Genomic DNA, 20685 nt, shown 5'->3' with positions numbered 1-20685 from the left:
GTACCACAGCAGACAGGTCAGAGATGTCATGTAGGTTATATCTCAACCTACATATGTCTGCCAGAGTAATGCTCTATTCACCTAAAAATGCTTAGATAAAGGCACAACTGCAATCCTGCCAAGACAAAGCAGTTGAGCTAAATTGACGGATAAGGAGAGCATTAATCGGAGAAGCAGCACCAGGATAAGTCCAGAGGAACTGCAGAGACCCTCAGCTCAGGAAGGGCAGAATAACTAGTTGCTCTCTGCACAATTCCAGTATTTATAGACCGGTGAAAAGTGGAAATCAATTTTTCAAAGAAAACCATCAGATGTTTCATTTGAAATTTGCCACAAGCCATCCTGAGAACACCAATTCAATTCTAAAAAAAGAAGGTTCCCTGGTCCAATGAGTCCAAAATTAAAATGTCAGCTTACATTGCATGTGCATGGTGGAAAGCTGACTTTGCAAATCAATGTATACACAATTCTGACTGAAATATGGGAGTGTTAAGTTGTGGGGATGCTTCAGCCTGTTCTGAGAAGAGGGTTAGAATTGTTAGCAAGACGAATGATGCTAAATACAGGAACATTTTGGACAAAGGGGTGGACAGCTCCACGTCTCCAGTGTCTCTTGGTAACACTCAGTGTTACCCGGAAAATCTCAGAACTGAAGGCAAGAAGCCAAAATGCTGAAAAAAAAAATCCTTAAAAGAAAAGAAAGCCACTAAATTTCTATTGAAAGAGATCAATTCAGTACAGAGATTTCAGTGATGAGCAACACTGGGAACCTTCAGATCATGGTGGTGTGTGCTGTCAGCTTTTTGCTACAGGCATATTTTCATATGTTTGCTTACGTAATTTAGTATAATTTTGTCGTCAACATGATGAATAAGCTCAGTAGGATGTCAGAAGCGCTGATTGCGGATTATTAGTTGGTGCTGATCTGGAGTCAGTAGTGGCCATCAGTCTACCCACCTCAGCAGCTCAGTGAAGCAGCCCCCTGATCAGAGCGTGTGGTGTTTGCTTGGGGTCATGAAATGTGCATTGGTAACTGGTTAAATAAGACATAAAATAATCTTGGTAAACTGGGTATTTTTTAATGTTCTCTGGTGTCACGAGCAGTGATTACAACTCCCACTAGCTACAGCTATTCATAGCATTTGTTTATGTGATATGTCACATTACAAATTAGTGGGTGGTGGGAACACCTAAACGTCTGTTTTTCATTAAATTCATCCACGTTGAAAACTGCAATCTTATATTATCCCGGCTGCCTCAGCTTTACAACTGCGGCTCTGATAATGGATCCAGATTTGTTTGCGAGACACAGCCTTGGTCCACATTTGATGATCTCTAACGTCATTTTCATTTGAGTCTTCTGATGTTAAGATGTACCAGCTCTAGCGTTAAGTGATGATATCTATAAAGTCTGATGGTTCTCAATGTACAGAGTTTAAAGAATTTAATGTTTCAGACTGGTAAAGAAATTTCCAAACTCAAAGTCAATTGCTGAGGTCATGAGCTGAGCGTTTATTCAGTACTGGGATAAACTGTACTGGAAATACGTGCTCCAATACATAACATGCATTTCCAATGTTCTGTATTGGAAATACAGAACATTTAAAACAATATTTTAAAATCAACACCCTCCAGTACAACAGGCATGCACTGAAATTCGTAGATTAAACATTAAAGTGTTTGTAAAATACATTGAAGTTTCTGGTTGTGACATATTGTGGAAAAGAAAAATTCCTCTAAAATACAACATACTTTTCCAAAGACATTGCTGGGTTTCAAACCAGAGACCTTGATCTAGGCAGGGCAATGTTGGGACAGACCAATATGACATAAATAGATACAGGTAACTAAGCAAAATAATACAACTCTTTATCAGAAACAAAATAATACACTTTTTACATTTTAAGAAAATATTGCATCTTGAAGATTCATCACCATGACTGCTTGTGCAAATAAAGTACATTTTCTCACTGGTACATTGATGATTTGTCTTCGGTGGTGAACTCCAGGTCATTTGAAATTGGAAGGCCTCCTTGCCATCACCCTCATCTTTAGTTCCCTCCACAGATTCTCAAAGTCAAATTGAGAGTTAATTTCAGAGCTTTACTATTCTGAAATGCTAGTATCACTTCAAGTCAGGCTATCGGTAAAATAAAAAGATTACTTTAAACCTAAGCCTACCAGAAGTATAATTAAATTTTGGGTGTAACTTTGAGGCAGTCAAATAACGTCAGCAAAGTTTTCATTTCAAATTCTCAGATGCTTCAAAGCCAGTTCGTAGAGGCCATGCCTGTTGCTCTCACACATTTTCATTAGTCTGAAGTCTTCAAAGAAAGCAGTAACTTCATTTTCACAGATGGTATTTTCATCTCACTCTGTATTTTAATCAGTTTAACCTGGTCGGTAACTTAAAGCAAAAACCTATTTCAGACCTTGAATGTGTTATTTTAACTTCTGAATACACCCTAACTGAAGTCGAAGGAGTTTTATTATTTTCTAAATTGTGGCTCTGTGCGCTGAAAGGATTTCATAAAACCTTGGTGACCCCTCAGTTAATGCAGACTTCTCAGTTTTGGAAACCCGGTAAACTTTTAATTTAAATCCCGAAAGTGAAATTATGGTTTCAAATTGTCAGGTGGGTGCCTGGATTAACTTTTCCAATGTGTCACCCTGGAGAATAGCATATCCATTAAAGCTCTCAGTATCTTTTCAGGCCATATCTTTTAGAATAGATGTGTAATATGCACAGAGTTCCTAATCAGTCTGGAAAGGAATTATTTTTAACTATTTTCCTGGTATGCAAAAACAAGTGTATGAAGAAAAAATATATTTTGGAAATGTATTCCTTGTCCTGTTGTCTAATGTCCTTCCATTTCTTTGTCCACCCATCATTTATCCATTCTTCTGTCCATCAATTGGTTTGTCCAGCATCCATCAATCCAACAATCATCCATCCGGAAACCTGTCCGGCTCTCCTTTCAAATATCCATCCATCCATCTTCTTATCCATCATCTATTATTTTTTCTATCCATCGTGTCATCGTACCTCCTTAGCAAAACTTCCTTTCCATCCATTTTCCCATTTGTTATGATTGTCCATCCACCTACCCATCCATCTTTATCCATTAACCCATATGTAGCTACATCCACATAAATATACATATTCAAAGCCTGACCAAACTGGAGCCTGTCTTTCACTTACTGCAATCGTAAACATGTTTGTATGAAGTAGAGGAGAATAACAGGACTGTTAATTTCTACCTTCACAGCAGCATCGTAAACCTTCTGCTAACTGTACTGTATTTGCTCTAGAATCTGTCATCAGTCTGGCCTCCCTCTCTGTGCTCTTTCTAGCCTATCACATGTCTAAATCATATTGCGGTAGCAGCTGAGCAACATGAAAGCGAGATAAGGCAAAAATGGAGTGCTGGCACATCAGATCGATTGTAACACGGCTGGTTTGTGAAGGCTTAAATTTAACATGCGCCTCATCATTGAGTCCTAGATTCGGATGAGTCCACATTGGAAATGGATGAAGATGCAGCCACTGAAGGCTACTTCCTCCTTCTTTGCTTGTAAAGTGCCAAAGCGTCCCTCAACTCTCCCGCCCTCCTCTGGTCCCAGTCCACTCCCTCTTCTTGCACACTGATGCATTTCCATATATTATTGCTTCTGTAAGCAAGAGTGTCGTGAGCCCAGGCTTTTCCGACTGCCCAAGGAGAATTCTCAATGTCATTATCGCCAAAGGCTGCCACATGTCTGTAATGTATTACCGCCCGCCTTTATTGACAGCGCGATGATTCAGTGGTGGCGATGATGGATTAGTGCCGGATGGGTCAGGCTGGGCTGGGCTGAGCTGGTCCAGACTGGGCTGGGCTCTGCAGCCTCTGCAGCTTGCCTTTCTGTCGCATAAACACCATCTACACTGCAGCATTCAGTTAAATGGGTTGTATTAATGTCCCACATGCACATTTTTTTCATCGCTTTCTAGAGCTTCGTGGAACACCGAGTCATCCAGTCCATCTTTTGTGTCTTGTTGCATATGAGTTGTAAATGTTAGCAGACAAAGTTTTGTGTTTAGTAGGAACATGGAGTTGCTTTTGTTACCTTGTGAAAGGAGAATTGCAGAGGATGAGATCTTAGTTTGTCAGAAGATATAGACAATTTGGATCAAAGACCATAAAAAACACATTTTTCATCTGAAATAGAAAATTAACTTTGAAAAAACAGCCACTGATGCTGAACTACGTTCATTCAATAGTCACCAACTAGTAAACCTCACAAGCTTTTCATTATCTCCACACAGGCTTGTTGTTGTTCAGTGTAATTGTGGTCTTTCTACATCCTCACTTCAGTGAGATAGATGACATTAGTCTTAATTTCTTACTGCTTCCTGCAGCCGCTGACCACCACAACTGCTGCTCTTAATCTTCCAGATTTCAGCAGATAGAAGAAGTACACCCAGTGTCCTTTGTAGAGCACATATTTACCCCATTAGAGCTACGTCATTCAAGCAAATTGCACAACGTAAAAACGATTGCACGTTTAGAAGTCTAATTTAAATGCATGATAAATATTTAGTGTTGTTCATGAGCCTATCTTTTCATTTATTTTACTTTGTGGATCACTGCTGCATGCATAAAAAATAATCCTGGGCTTATACAAATACAAGAAGAAGAGAGACGTGAAAAAGTATAAATCTTCCCTAAGTAAAACATAAAAAACATAAACTGTTGGGCATAGAAAGATACATCCAGGAAAAGAATATCTTAATCTCAAATATAACACAGACAACTCAAAGATCGATCATTCTTAAAATCATCTTAATTTTTTTATGCAGCACTAAATTTGAAGAAAAAAATGTAATCTCAAAATACTTTACAATGTTGGTTCCCAGCCCTGTTTCAGGAGATCCCACCTGTCCTGCCTGTGTTAAGTGTTTCCCTGCTGTTGAACAAAATGGTTTGAATAAATAAAAAGTTTCTGCAGAACACAACGATACACTGCAGAATGGCAGCATTCATCTGAGACCTGCTGGACAGCACTGGGGAACTCTGTTTCACAGGACTTACTGCTCCAAATCAAATCCATTTATACAAAGTCCACATTAGGTTAACTTTGCTCCAATACCGTTCAATCATATAGGAACACTTAGACCCAGTTACCTGCACTGATAAATGATAAGTCAACTTATCATTTAATTTATTTTGGTAAAACTTGTCTATTTGGGGAAATCCCCCTAACTGAATCGAGCCATTGACTTTACAGCAATCCCTGCTCCTGAGCAAGCATGTGGCAAAAGTGGGAAGGAACAAGAAGAGGAAAAATGCAATTTTAAGAGAAGCACTGAGGCAGTAGTTGTTGCATTTTCTGGGATGAACAACAAATATTAACAAAGTTGATGACGGCAATAACTTATTAAATTGTTTTGTCCAGCGAAACGCAGCACTTAAATATAGAATAACTTCCACAGAATAAAGGAAATCAAAATGTTAATGGTAGTGAAAAACAATCCATAAATGTAGACAGGTTGTCTGTCCCACGGGCTGCAACTGGGAGCTGTTTTAATGGAAGTGGAATCTGAAAAATCCCTGAAAAATGAAAGTGAATCTTGCAAAATGTAAAATTGTAACAATTGTACAATTGTAAAATGTTCTTTCGGGAACATGTAGAACAACCAGGTCTCGGTTTTCAGACGGACCTTTACAATCCAGGGTTTTAGATCTAACAAGAAATATTACGAATCCTTCTAGCAAGCGCAGTGCTGAAAAATCAAGTTAATGTATCGACCTTACACAGATACATCCCTGGAGTTTAGGAGAATTTTCTTTCCCACTGATTCATACGTCAGAGTTAAGTGGTTTAACAACCAATAAAACACTTATCTCTGAAAATAGCAAGGTACACAAAAAATGAGGGAGCATTTCTATGGAAAAACTTTTAGACACCTCAAAAATATGTGAGCAAATACCAAACGAGGTCATGTTCAATGATTAGAAGAAACTTGGCTTTTTCAAGCAAGAACGAGGCATGGCTAATGTGAAGCAAAGATGCCTTTTCCTCTAGTTGTGGAGAAGAGATTTCAAACATACTTGACTCTGGCTGACAGCGAAGCACTGATGATTTCTGTTTTTCACACGACTAATGAGTTGGCTCTCTTCCTCTCTTCACCTGCCTGTTAACAGATTGTAACCGAACTGATAAGATATGCTACAACATCTTAGCTCAACATGCTAATTTCCCCTGTGCCTTCAGCCATCTTCAGAAGTCCTTATCACTGATAGGTGCTTAGTTGCTGCTTCAATGATAAAAAAAAAAAAAAAAAACCTGACAAATGTTGGACTTTATCACCCCTTCTGGGGGGTGAGTACAAAACTACCCTCTCTTAACATAAATACACACTCTGATACACACTTGTACATGCCCCATGTATGCAGAGCTGCTCACCCGCATGCATACTTAAACACAGAACATCCAAATGGCCTTCTATTAATGCAGATGGCTCCCCCAATTAACAGGATTCAAAGCGATGATGAATTTTTCATTCTCTGAACAGTTAAGCTAATTATGGCCCAAACGAAGCAGGTTCCAGTGAATCACCGTGGCAGGGAGTGCCAATGGCAGCCAATGTCACTGTCACAGTGCCACTCCACGGCACCTCCCTAATCACTACAGCTGCTTAATATTCAGCTCCCGCTGCTCTCATGTCGCCTCTATCCTTCCTGACTCACCTCTCCTCTCTTCATACATTTTTTCCTCCTCCTTCTCGCTCCTTTGTGTCTTGTAACTTTTCCTTCCCTCGCACGCCGACTGTCCTCACCGCCCCCTTCACCGTCTCCCCCACGCGCCTTTGTCTCTTGATGCCTCTCACCGAAGAGCTGTTGTTTAAAATGGAAATCGACTAATTGCACTAATAGCATTTTAATGATAATTTAATGTAGGAAATAAAGCTTGTTACAAGCTAAGCAATTTTGTTGGATTTCAAGGGCAATCAATCTTTGTCCGATACAATCTGCTCACCTCCTTGATGATGGGCCCATGATGTCAAGTGTGTTTTCACTCATGCAAGCTAACGACGTTCATGTCAGCATCTATAGGGGAGCAAAATCACCACGAATAAGAGGAAGAACTTCATACATTTATCCCCAATGCTAAACACAGTCTGTTGGCTTGATGACTGGGATTTTAACTGGAACCGTGTGCTTTAGTGAGATGAGATTAAGATTGAGCTTTTCCATAAAAAAAAAAAAAAAAATTCTTGGTGGGTCTGGCATGAAGCAAAGGATTAGTGTGCGCAAAAGCATCTAACGCCCGCTGTAAAGGACAGACCCATAGCATCTGTGATACTTTAGCCCCGTTTCTCTTCCAAAGGTCCATTTGAAATTTGTTTTAGTTCGTACAATTGTGAACACTTTGAAATACCAGCAGATTTGTAATAAAAACAGGATGGGTTCTGCCAGAAAACTGAAAATCGTGTTATTTAAAAAAAGATTATATCAAGATCTCAGTAACATATTTGAGCTTAAAGCCTTTATGCCTGGAGCTTAGACAGTCAAAGTGATTTGTGCTGATAAAGACAAATGCTTTTCCTTTTCTATGGACACGTGACAGGGAAAATGACTAGTCAGGCACAATTTGGACAGTGTCACATAAGAGTTTATTCACTTTTGTTGCCAGTTGTTTAGACATTAATTTGTGTGCGAGTTAATTTGAGGGGACAGGAAATGTACAATTATGCAGTTATTCAAACCTGTATTCAAGCTCTACACTGACTGTTATGCCTTGCATAAAAGTGTGACATGTTCAGTGTTGTTCCATAAACCGATATTAAAAAACATACTTACAAAACAGTAAGACAATAAAATTTTACCCTTTCTACGCATCTTTACTGGGTGTGTCAAAAAATGTGAAGGACCGTATAGCATTCAGTGCATGTCATTAATCCTCATTATTAAAAATGAGTCTTAATTGTTTGAATTTCAAGTTTTCCTCTAGAGTTTGCATGTTCTTTTTGATTTGTACTTATTCACTTCTGCTGCAAATTTTAAAAATTGACAGATACCATTTACTTAAGCTGCATTTTGGTTTTATTGTTTTTTATTTTTATTTTTTCTTAAGTAAACAAAGAATTGAGCACTGAAAGTATACATGGAGTTTCTAGAAGCTGTGCCTCGTAGCTTTGCTTTTGTTGTAATTGATTGGATGCAGTTCTACCTTAGGACGTTGCTCCTTTTCATCATAAGGTCTGATATAAAACCACCCTAATGCCTTGTGGTTATCCCTGCCATTTTCTTTGTTTGTTGTCGTCTTGGCTTATAATCAATTCTCTTTGAGAAATTAACATACCTGTTTGTCTGAGTGAGTCATTGTTCTCTGAACAGATTAGATTTCCTCCATAATCCCTCATAATCAAAGATGAATAGATCCTTTTGCATTTGGACTTCTCTGCATATTTTTATCAATCATACCCCCCTCAGACCAAACAAATTAAAAATGATGAGGAGCTCAAGCTAGAAAGAGAAAGACAGAAAGTGCCCTGAGAAAGAAAAACTATTTAATTTGTCTTTTATGTTCTCGCAGTGGTCATTTAGCAAGCCTCTTTATTTAAATGGTAATGTGCAGCTGACTAAACAGACGTGGCAAATCAGCCGGAGCAGGAGGGGCGACTTCAGAAGCGTTCTGGGAGTTTATCTGAATTTTTCTCTCTGTCGGGGAGAGACAAGCAGGGTTTGGAGCTGATTGAGCAACAAGGTGACTTCCTAGCGTTGGGCTGTTATATTTAGGTGTGAGAGATTATCCCATTCTTAGCAAACCCAGGCAGAACACTTTCAAATGCCCTTTCCGCATCAAATGCATGTGGACTGAATGGACAGACACAAGCAGGTTAACAGGCATGTAGGCTTAATTATACCTGGTGATACTGAGACTGGGCAATTATCAACATGTATAACATCGACGGCTGATTATTTTTGTGTTTTTGAACACAGAGCAAAAATTATTCTGAGAGATTACTGGAGGATAAGACCTGTGGAATGAATCATAATGTTTTGCCCCTGTTTTAACACAGATTATTCAAGTTGCTGTTGATGGGCGTTCACCTCTCTCAGTACTTATTATAAGGCCAGTCACGATAATTGTCTCAAAACGCACATGCATTCATCCAAATATTTATGAGATATTTAATAGCTTTTCATATAATGCTGATTGTTTAAATTTGAATACTTGAGTAGATTAACAAACTCCACTTATAAAGTTTACTGAGTAAAATCATATTAACGTCATAAAACTCTGTCTGTTAAAACATTCAAAACATGTAAAAACCGAATCAATCAGAGTTAGAAACTTAAATGTTTCCAGTGTATTCTTGTATTACCCTTCTGGTGTTTATTTATGCAATATTTGTAACTAGAATTACTCATTGCATAAAGTTGATCCGCTTTAAAGTGAACCCAGAATTCATCAGCTTCTGTCTTCCTGCGAGAGTTTCTGCTAATCATGTTGGCACCAATCAAAACAAAACTACATCATAGAAAAGTTGTTGTTTAACTTTAAGTGGACAAAGAATGTTGTTGTTTTTTTACCAATAGGCTCCAACAGCAAAGTAAACAATATTAGCATAACACAATATCCCAACATGTGAATAGATCTATTGTCAACATGTGTTGGACTATTTGTCCTGGTGCAGATGGAGTTACGTTTTGGGTTGTATAAAACCAAGCTGCTCAGTCTTTGTTTGCTAAAGCCAGAAACAGAATTACTGTGTTTAACAGCCCAAACTGATATTGATGTTTCTTTAAAATGTCTGCTCTGCTCCATCAACCTTGAAATCCTTACACAACTCTGTTTCTAAGTGTACTTATCGCTCTGACGGGATTTGTGTCTGAAGACCAAACTGACACCTGTCTCCCCTGCTCTCTGTCAATGTGCACCCCCTTGTCAATGGCTTTGAGTTACACACACACACACCTACACACACACAGAGTTGCACACACCAGCCTCTGCCAGCAGGTGCTTTTAATGGGCTGGTGTTAATGAGCGTCTTGTTTGGAGCTGTCAGATGACCCTGAGCGATGCAGACCAGCACCATCTTCATGTTCGCAGCTATGGAGGTCACCACTCAGGCCATGTATGTGCGTGGATTAATATTTTTTCAGAAGATCACATATTTATATAATCTGAACAAATATCATAGTTTTTGACTGTTTAGTATTTAGTCATTTTGTGGTTGTTGATCTTAATCCTTATTGAATCTCTGAGGTTGTTACAACTGCAGATGTTGTTCTATGTCATTTTTCTTTTGATTTAACACACAGGGGCTGACCTGTAGGATACGGAGCTAAATAATGGCTCATGTCACAAAAAAAAATCGTCCTGATGGTTCTCTATTTGTTTCTATTTGTGATGAAAATATTAGAATGAGTGATTTTAACTTTACAGATATAAATAAATGTTGATTTTTCAAAAGAAGAACAAATGAATCATTAATGCAACTTATTGACAAATAGACTAGTAATGTCACTGTACTGGTAATGTAACTTTCAGATGGTAAACATGTAAGACTTCAGCATCTTGAAGGATCTGTGGCAACCCTGTCTTTATTTATCAATAGCAGTGCTGCCTCTCTCCCACCTGTTGCTCAGCAATTTTCGTCAGCTTTTTAAAATAAGTCTAATAGACTTTTCTCAAAACTGTAATATTACTTCTAGTCAGAAGAAATGCTTTGGTGAAATATGAAGGATTACTTGGAATTTTAATCTGTTAGGAATTTATGATGGATTGATGGAGTTAGTGATGGGGGAATTATCAAGTGGTGAAAGATATGGAAACCTTTACATAAGATGCAGTAGTGATGCGCTGTAAAATATTTGTGGTTTTTTTCTAGCTACAGTAGGAACATGGGCGTTTCATTGTTTTATCCTGAAAGAATCTATTTTCCTTCCGTGTGCTCAGCAAGTGTTTGCCAACCTTTAGCGCACTCACTGCTAGTCTTTCTTTACGTGTTGACAGTGTGACTGTAATCTAGCTCGCTGTGTGGAGACCAATTCAGAGAGTGGGAATCGCCTGTGTTGGAGCCAAGCTGCGGGAGTGCGTGTGTGTTTAAGTAAAGGAGACTCAAGCTGACAGTTTGCCGGCAGCCTTGCACCTGCACTCGGCAAGGTGTTGATCTCAGATGGGGGGGCGAAGAGAGGAAGGAAGAGAGACGGGAGGAAGCACACCAAAGGATCCACAGCGAGGTGTTGAGGATGAATTAAAAAAGACTTGTGGATAAAAAAAGAAAACACTGGATGGGAACCCTGAGAAGCAGCATAAATGTGGAATCTAATCCCTTTAGTTTTTTGCTTCTTTTTTTTACCTGGAACTCTCCTCGATGTGGCTGAGTTTATGCATGCCACAAGTTAGAGAAAGGGTGCAGCTGTGCAGTAGGCGAGGCAGGAGAGCCAATTGGACTGATGAATTCTTTCATAAGTGAATGCCAAGACCGGAGTGCAGCCAGAGACTCATTTGTCAGAACAATACCATCATGGCATGATGTTTCACTCTGTCTTTGGCAGAGGAACTAACAACTCTCTGTTTCTGCATGGCTAAAACCTCCACTGATACCAGGATTACCCCGGGGTTCATTCAGATAAAAAGATATTAGTATTAGTTTACTATAAAAGTTTGCAATGCACATGAAGTATGCTCATAGCTTAATTTTTCATTGTCTCTTTTGAATTCATTAGTAGTTTTCAGCCTCCTGCTGAGATCTCCACGGTGTCTCTGGGGGACGCTCAGTAGCAGGTCAGAGCACTCCATGGCACTGTCAGCGAAACACACGGCTTGGCAGCCTGAATTATTAAATATGCCGGTAATAATAATTTAATGCATCATATCTAATGTGACAGGGAATAATTAAATCAAATATTAATTAAAAAAAACTTTGAATTTAATCAGGCACATGGGAGGCGGAACAGTCCCTTGTCTTGAACGGAGGCTATTTTTTGTGACGATATTTACATTGCTGTCTGGCCCAGTTTAAAAAGTAAAGAGAGAACCAGAGACAGGCAGATGGGAGGGGGTTAATTGGAGATGACATGTGTCCATTGTTTTCGCGTCCTCAAGTGGCACATTCCTCTCTCCCATATGCTTGTGTTGCACAACTCACTCTTCAGGTCAACAGCATCAAAGGTCCACCAGGAATAAAATGGAATTGGGTATTTTTTCTTTGTATCTTTTTGGTTTTATAATTATACAAATTTGCATGCATAGTTATTTCGGGGAGCGAGCTATTTCGGTCAGTTCCCAAAAACCTTCTTTTGAAACAGTGTTGTCTTTTTGCTTATAAATGGAAACCAAATGAAACCAAGTAGAACAGGCCGCCATGCGTACTATGATTCAGTAAAAATACAATGGTTTCAACATTTTTAACAAAAATTGTTTATCAAAGAAAACAAACAGTTATTCTCAACCTTATTCATTTAGCTCTATCACAAATAAAAGAAGTAAACAAATTAATATAAAAAAATACTTGTTGCAAATGACCTGGTGACCTTGTATTACTGTTTTCTCTACCACAATTTATGTGCTTTGGATAAATAGACTATAGAATAAAAACCTGCTAATAATTAAATTAGACATATTTGCTACAAAATTACCTCTATTTTTGGCCAATTTTCTTTTCATTGTAAATTTTAGTGGAATTAGTCTATGTAGTGCTTTATTAGTACTGACAAATCAAAGCACTTTACACTAAACCCACACTCACTTACAAACATGCTGATTCCCATACACAGGAAGCTGAGGGTTAAGTGTCTGCATCTATATTTGAAAGGAAGAAGCTGGAATCAAACCCACAACTTTCTAATTGTAGGACCCCCGAGGCATAGTCAGTGTGTCTGTTCAGCTGGTTTGCTGACAAACATCTGTTGAATCGACACTCCGATTTCTTTCTTAACAGAGATTTCTGCTGGAGTAAATTGGTCAGTTCAATGTTCTTCCTGCCATCGCATTAAAAGAAATTCACTGTGGAAAAGTTATGGACTAAAGGTTTGGAAGTGTTGTGAGATGTTCAGTTTGATTATTTTAAGGTGGATTTTTTATTTAAAATTAGTTTTTTTTGTAAAATACGGTGAATACAATGGAGCATGCACATTATTTTATTTTGAAATAACTATTGCAGAAAGTGCTTTTATTTAGTAAAATAGGAAGTACTGGCTATTTTTTGTTGCAGCGTTTTAGCTCAACTGTGAGGAATGCCATGTCTGAGATGAGCTGTTTGTTTAAGTTCAGTAATAACTTAAGCTCAACTATTAAAGAGTTGAGTTAGAGCAAGGTCCTTGTTTTCAATATTGATAAACTCCAGCTGTAGAACAGGAGGTTTAAAGTCATAACCATTTAAAACCTTGGCTGTGTCTCGATACTGGCAGCGGTGAAATTAAATTATGACATTTTAAAGATGACATCTTTAAGCTACACTGTGATTTCTAAAGGAGGAATAATGCCTTCACACAGCCATATATTATTCTTTTGTAGTCTATACAATTAAGGTTATGTAGATTATGTGTGTGTCTCTCTTTCTTTCTGTTTTGTCCCTGAAGGCTTGCAATACACTGGCAAAGTGTTGTTCTGAGTGTCAGTAGGTCTCCTTTCCCAGCATTCCTCTTCTCCACCAGCTGACTGACAAGGTCAGAGACTCATCCTGTCTGTCTTCTGCCGCTCCTGACAGCTTCTCCTTTGAGAGACAAACCCTGCACAACCCTGCGCTCCGTGGCACGCACCTTCACCAATTAATATTGCATCACCATTTTCCGGGCTGCTCCCCATGGACTTCCTTCTCAGGGTTTGATTGGGCCCCCACTGCCCCTTGTTTCTTGACCTCACTCAGCTCCTTTGAGTAACAAGGAAAAGTAGATTACACAATGCGCTGCACACATTTAATGTGATTTTGAGCAATTAGTGATCTTTTACATTTCAAATTAAGCAAGCTCATTAAAAACTGACTTGGCTGAGATGAACTCTTGTACAACATTAGTTTATTTAGTTCTTTTCTGCACATTGTTTAGATTTTCTTCAGTCTTGTCAGTAGGTTATGAGTTTAGAGTGACAATATTACGTTTATCTTTCTTTTCTAGTTCGATTTACTTTTGGAGATCACAAATATAACATTTATTTCCAGTGTTCAAAATTTAGAAATATGTAAAATAGTGTGAAAGAAAACAAACACAAAAACCCTAAACTACCTGAAAGTTGACAAAGAATGACGGAGTTGTGCATGAAGCGTAGTGATGGTTTCTTGAATAAATGATGCTTTGGATGAGCAACTCTTTCTGTTGCCGTGCCCCCAACCAATTAAATATCCTAGAAATTCTCCATGAACGAGATAATATACAATGTTATGAGGCACCAATCCTAGTTACTCTGTTCTCAGCTGCACAGAGTGCCAAGTTCCTCTCTGAAACAACGGGCGTGGTTTCCCTAAGATGAAAAGCTCTTTTCTCAAGGACACTTAATTTGTTTACAACTTCCATTGTGTTTAGAGTTTTGATTTAAATAAATCACTCTTTTGAAGTTAACTGGAAAATATTAGTCTAGGCCCAAAAGTTACATCTCCCTGCAAATTGAATAGACACTGCGCCAACTTATTCAGAATATCAGCTAAGATCACAAAGTAGGTCTTTTGATGCTCACACCCGATAAAATATTTCAAGCTCACTTGTTCTGCAGATAACATTTGAAAATTCATCTATTTCTGAGGAGACAAAGTTTTTTTCTTCAATATGCATTGCTAAAGCTGATAAGTTATTTCTGAGAATAAAATATAACAAAGTATTCGTCTTTTCTCAACATAAGATGCCCAGGACAGGCCCATCAGAGGGAGATTACTTTATGGATTTCTTCAGCGTGTTGCCACCTTCTATCATTCTGATTGTGCAGCTACTGTTACAGGCTCGTAGCTCCATTTTTCAAACTCCGAACTACTTGCAGTAAAAGACACAACACCTCCCTGTGACCTTAGCGGATGACTTATCCTCCCACCTTGGGGACTGAGTAATGTGTTTGTGGCTCTGAGAAGCGATATGGTGCTGTCCATCTGGGCTGGGGCTGGGAGCAGCTCGAGCGGTGAGGATGTATTTGTCTGAATCACAGCTCCTGGTGCGCCCATTTGACTTGTTCTCTCATGCGTGCGCGCTCATACAGTTTGCTGACACACGGGCTCAAATGCTTCTTAGTATAGCTTGATGGAGGAGCGTGGGGAGGTGGTCACACCTTTGCTGCTAAAGCACTCACCTGGCATCTCCTCAGCACTGATTTAACTTGACCTGGAGGTGTGAAGCAAACACACACACACACACACAGACTGAGCTGTGGATCAGTTGTTCTGGTGTGTTTCTTGAAACAGATGAGCATGCCGGGTGTGAAGGAGAGGCAAAGAACGCCGACATGTCAGTCAGCAGATAGGCTATGGCTACTTCTTATTTTCCATCACACTAGAAGGATAGAAATAGTGTAATTTTCTGCTCAGGAGCTGTCTGTGTCTGTGTTGCTGATTTCATTTTGAAAGCTGACATTTGCACGGCCCTTCCGCCGTGTGTGTGTGTGGGCGTGCGTGTGTGGGTGTGTGTGTGTATACTTGTTTGAAGTGGCGGGTTTTTTTAACAGCTTTGATCAGAGAAATGTTTGTAGTGGGGGGAAAACCCGGAGAACAAATACGACTTTAGAGAGATTAGCAATCTGTGAACAGACACACTCTCTCTCTCTCACACACACACTCACACACACCCCTGCATTCCACCGCAACTCAACATGTTGTCATGGAAACCCTGTTAATCATAAACCAACCATCATGCAGTTGTTGCATCAGGCAAGCCAATCAGGAGGAGGGACAGAATGAGCTGAATTACTGTTTCACTTCTTGTTTAATTTCACATCTAAAAATTTATTTTCATCACTTGAATTATACATCAACTGAACGTCTGTATTTACTTGGCGTTCGCTGCATTTTAATTCAGCGGCTGTCACGCCCCATTTTACCCAGCTTCCCCAGTGAATATTTTCCGTTTTCTTTTACAATTCAGAATTGACCAACTGTGTAACCAGCACTATAAAGGGACTATAAAGGGAAGCTTAAATAAATAAATAAAAATTATGAATGACCAATGTTAACTGTAAAATTTAATAAATTAAATATGAACCATTCTACAAATTATTAAACTTTATTAGTTCACATTCAGGTATTTAGTGTTACTAACATCAAGGTACATTAAGGTTTTAACCAGCTTTGGTTCCAAAACTAAAACTGGTTCTTACACAAAGTCCTTCTAATGAGATACAAGTTAAAGTCTCTGAGTAATCGTAGTTTTCTGCATGTTTTTGTAGCATAGAACATAGAGTAGAAAACTCCTCTCACACCTGCCATTGTGCACTGCCAATCAGCTGGTTGAAATCAGACTACTGCAGTTTGCTTTCAATTACAAAACAGACAAATTTGGCCACTTCTGGCTGGTCAGAGCATGACCAACATGATTGCAACAAAGTATGTTAACTGTTGGTCTTTCCTCAAAACATAATGCTGTTTAAAATCTATTACATTTTTTAAAATTGATTAAAGCATGGTCAGATTAACAACCAAAGCAAAACGTGTTAATCTGAGTATAAAAGAAGTAAAATTTAAAACGCAAAATCATCATATCAGCATAGTTTATTTGCAATATAGTGAATAAATCTCAACAGGAGAAAGGTCAGTCGTTTGCTTTGGCCCTTCCAGGTTGAAAATCATAAATAAAACAGCTTAATAGTTGAAAGATACCATTTGCTTTTTAAAAGAGAAAAAAAAACTGTCCCAAGTACCGTAGTATATAAAAATGTTCAATATGTACATCATGAAAACTTTCTTTTCCAAAGCTTTGTTTTTTTGTGGATTTTTGGTTATTGACTTTTTAAATTTTGCGTTATACAAATAATTCTTAATATTTTCCTCACTTTGTTCCCCACAGTGAGATGAATCTCAGCTATGAATCCCCAGGATTTTTCACGGCACTGTGGCAGAGTTAATTACTTTCATGCATCTGTACCACAGTTGTGCTGGCCTGATAGTGGCATTGTGAGAAGATATTTTGTTGTTTCTGCAAATTAAAATTCAAATGTTTTCTTAAATTAATTCGATAAGAAGAAATAAATTGTTTTGTGCACTAACAAGCTCAATTTATTTGTCAATTTGCTGAGAAATGGGGAGAGATTTATTTTTTTTTTCTATCTAAGTTAGAGACTTGCTGAAATTATGAATCCTGTTCCACATAACAGAGATCAGTAAGGAGCAGACGCCACAAAACTGGCTGATGGCTCATAATTTACAAATCATTTTAAACATGGTGAAGAATAAGAAGCCATCCAAAATAGTCTGCTTTCATGAGCTTCTGAAATGAGTCTGTGTTTAAAGGAGAAAAGAAAAGACAGAAGAAACCCCAATTAGCAGAACTGATATGCAGCTGAAAGCTTTGGAAATCACTAAAGAGCTGAACACAGCCACAGCCAAGTTCAAAGTCTATTTAAAAGATTGATGCAACCAAATTGACTGTGAGAACGTTCCAGGACTTCTTTTCCCCACGCTTCATTTAAAAGTTTGGAAATAAGATACGGATTCTGAAATACGTAGTCTTGCAAAACGTATTCACACCCCTTTTATTTATTTATTTATTTTTTATGTTTACTTTTGTCATGAAGAAAAAAACCCCCGATCCATTCTACATACTGTAGTCAATTGAATCCAATCTTATAGATATTCAATGTCATTCATAAGCAGTCCTAATCAATCCTAATTATAAAACAATATGGTTAAGTTCAGCTTATTATGCCAATTGATAAAAGGGTTTCTATCGACGAAAGCTCAACTTCATCAAATCCTTAACTTTACAGTGATTCCTGATCGTGAGTGTGCATGTGGTGACAGTGGAAAGGAAAACTAGACAATCAAAAATCATTATCCGAAGCTGATGTCATAAATAACTGTTCAATCTATCATCTGCACAAAGACCGGTAATAAGCTCACAGGCCAGGCCAAGGAGAGCTTTATTCAGAGAATCAGCCAAGAGGCCTATGGTGGCTCCAGAGAAACAGTTTAAGTGAGACAATCTGTAAACAGCACAACAACTACTTGTTTTACTGCATATAAGTGATAGTTGTTGACATGGCAACAACTATCACCTAGTTTAATAGCCAATAAACGTGGCCATTTATTGAAGATGAGCAACAAAAAAGCCGCCTTTGAAACAAAGCCATTAAACATTCTCTTTGCAATTTGTCACAAACCACTGAGACCCACCAAACAACAAAAGCTGAAGATGCTCTGGTCAAGAACAGAACAGCTTAAATTATTTGGCTACATGCAAAGGGCCACATGTGGAGTAAAATTAATACCACACATCACCCTGAACTCCTCATCCTCTCAGTGATCATATTGTCATATCATAGGGAGGCTTTTCTTCAGGAACTGGTCAGAGCTGATGGGAAGATGGAGGGAATAAAATGTAGGGCAATTTTGGAAGAAAACCTTTTAGACGGTAAGGGTTCGGCTTGGAGCATGCAACCAGAGCTGCAATTAAATGGTTTAGATAAAAGTGTGTTTAATGGCCCAGTCAAAGTCCTTACTTAAATCCAATAGTATCTGTGGCATACAAAACAGTTGTTCATAGACACTTTCAATCTATGGTCTAGCACAAAGTATCTGTATAAAATATCCTAAGATTTTTGGTTTTAAAATATAAACGTGACAAAATTCAAAATGTACACGCAGTGTAACTACTTTTATGGATGAAAAATGGTTTTAGCGTAATGCTAATATATGTATGTCACCGTGAAACGTGATTTCAGGATGTTGGTTGTTTCTTAAATATGTTTTATACATGTAGATTCAGGGTTTGTGTGGATCACTGATTTTCTTTCTTCAAGCATTTTGACCAGTGCTCACAGTTTCTGTAGGAAAACACAACTCTTTTCGACAGCACACTGTTGGAGCCATTTTCACTGACTGAATGTCACACTGTTCTTTCTTATGTGAGAACATAGAGTGCAACCCTCACAATATAACACACAATTGTCAGGGATAAAAGTGTCAGAAACTGCACTAGCAGTGGCAAAATACTGCTGTTGGGAGCAAGCAGAGGCGACAAAATCCTGTATCTTTTGATTTATGTCTATGTGTTAGCCATGTTGGGAGGGCATCAATCTTTTTCTACAATTCAAGGAGAGGCACCTTCCTCAAGTAGACAAAGGCCCTATAATGTAATTCATTACATTTTGATTTAAAGACTCGGCCATAAGCTGTGTGTGTGTGTGTGTGTGTGTGTGTGTTTACATTTAGTGTGGGGTTAAACCTGTGTTTATCGTACGGAAAAGATGAGTCTCTTGGAAATTTATTTAGGTGATGTAAACATGCACACTGAAAAGTGTTATACAGCCAAATGTATCATTGCATCTACTTTCACACACACTTGAACTTGGCTGGTACAACATTCTTGAACTAAAGGTTTTTTTTTCCCAAGGTTTATGTGGCACTAGTGGACTTTGTTTATTATATCTGGGCAGAGAGAGAAGTGCAAAGACATGCAGCAACAGGTCTGGGGCTGGGAATGGAACCGAGGATGCCTGAGCTGAGGTCTGCAACCTCTGCATATGAAACATCCGCTGTACCTTTTGGCGCCCCGAACTGCTGGGGCACCACATACGCACACAGCAAGTACCGTTCACAGAGTTCATGTTTTCATAAAGCAAAGTATTTCTCCCACCAGTGACATATAAATGTTATCATGAAGCAGTTTCATCCTGTAACTTCACATTCATGTTTAAAAATAGCAGAATATGTTGAACCTACGCAACTCTTCCTTTCTATCGGTCAACTTAAGATGTTTTAGACCATTTGCTAAATTGTAAACTGGTATAATACCAAGAAAACAAAACTGCTTTACCATACAATACTCCTTTTAACATTTTCCACATTTGGGAGCTCTTTCATGTGTAAATTAAGGAAGAAATGTGCTCGGCTTTTTTGTTAATGAAGAGTGCATATTATCACGTTGTCTTTTGTTGCTTTAATGTTGTTTTGGTGCGTCCCAGCGGCCTGTTGATTCGAGTCGAGCACTAAGTGGTTGTTAATGGCACAAACATGGCTGTGTTTTTAAAATAGCAGACTGCCCATTAGACTGGTATTAACAAGTTAATGGACTGTTACTAAACTGCTGAATGACATTGTCGCTGCCGCCCCGGCCGAGGCGAGCCGTGCAGCGCACGCTCATATGCCGTATTCAGACAACAATAAATAAACAATAACAAATAATTTGAGCAAAACCACAGAGAAGAAGTCTGATTTCAAACTTAGTGTAGCTATGAACAAGAAAGAAAGCTTTAGGTAGGACCTTCCAGAAGTGGAAAAAGAAAGACTGACTCAAAGACATAGCTAGGAGGCATGAGTGTGGTTATTAAAGCTGGGATGCTCTATGGTTGTTTACTTCAGCCCAGCTGCTTTGTTGTGTCTCAGAAATTATTGATAGGTATGAAGAGACAAAGTAATAAAGAACTACACATCAGTTGTGTCTGTACATTGGACTCCCTGTCTGTACAGTCTGTCAAATTAGTTTTAGTTACAGCTTCTTTCTGCCATCTCACTGATATTCAGGACCAGGCTCCAACCTCTCATCTTATCAGACGCAGACG

The 20685-nt window shown here is 38.6% G+C and overlaps 1 protein-coding gene across 2 annotated transcripts in view; it reads left to right on the top strand.

Moving 5' to 3' along the window:
* The window catches only part of agbl4 (AGBL carboxypeptidase 4), a 442148-nt gene that overhangs the window by 373662 nt on the left and 47801 nt on the right, over window positions 1-20685 (top strand). The gene's annotated exons all lie outside the window — the stretch shown is intronic.

The sequence above is a fragment of the Gambusia affinis genome, linkage group LG10 (assembly GCF_019740435.1).
Source record: "Gambusia affinis linkage group LG10, SWU_Gaff_1.0, whole genome shotgun sequence".
Taxonomy (NCBI): Eukaryota; Metazoa; Chordata; class Actinopteri; order Cyprinodontiformes; family Poeciliidae; genus Gambusia; species Gambusia affinis.
This window is presented reverse-complemented; position numbering and strand designations above follow the sequence as displayed.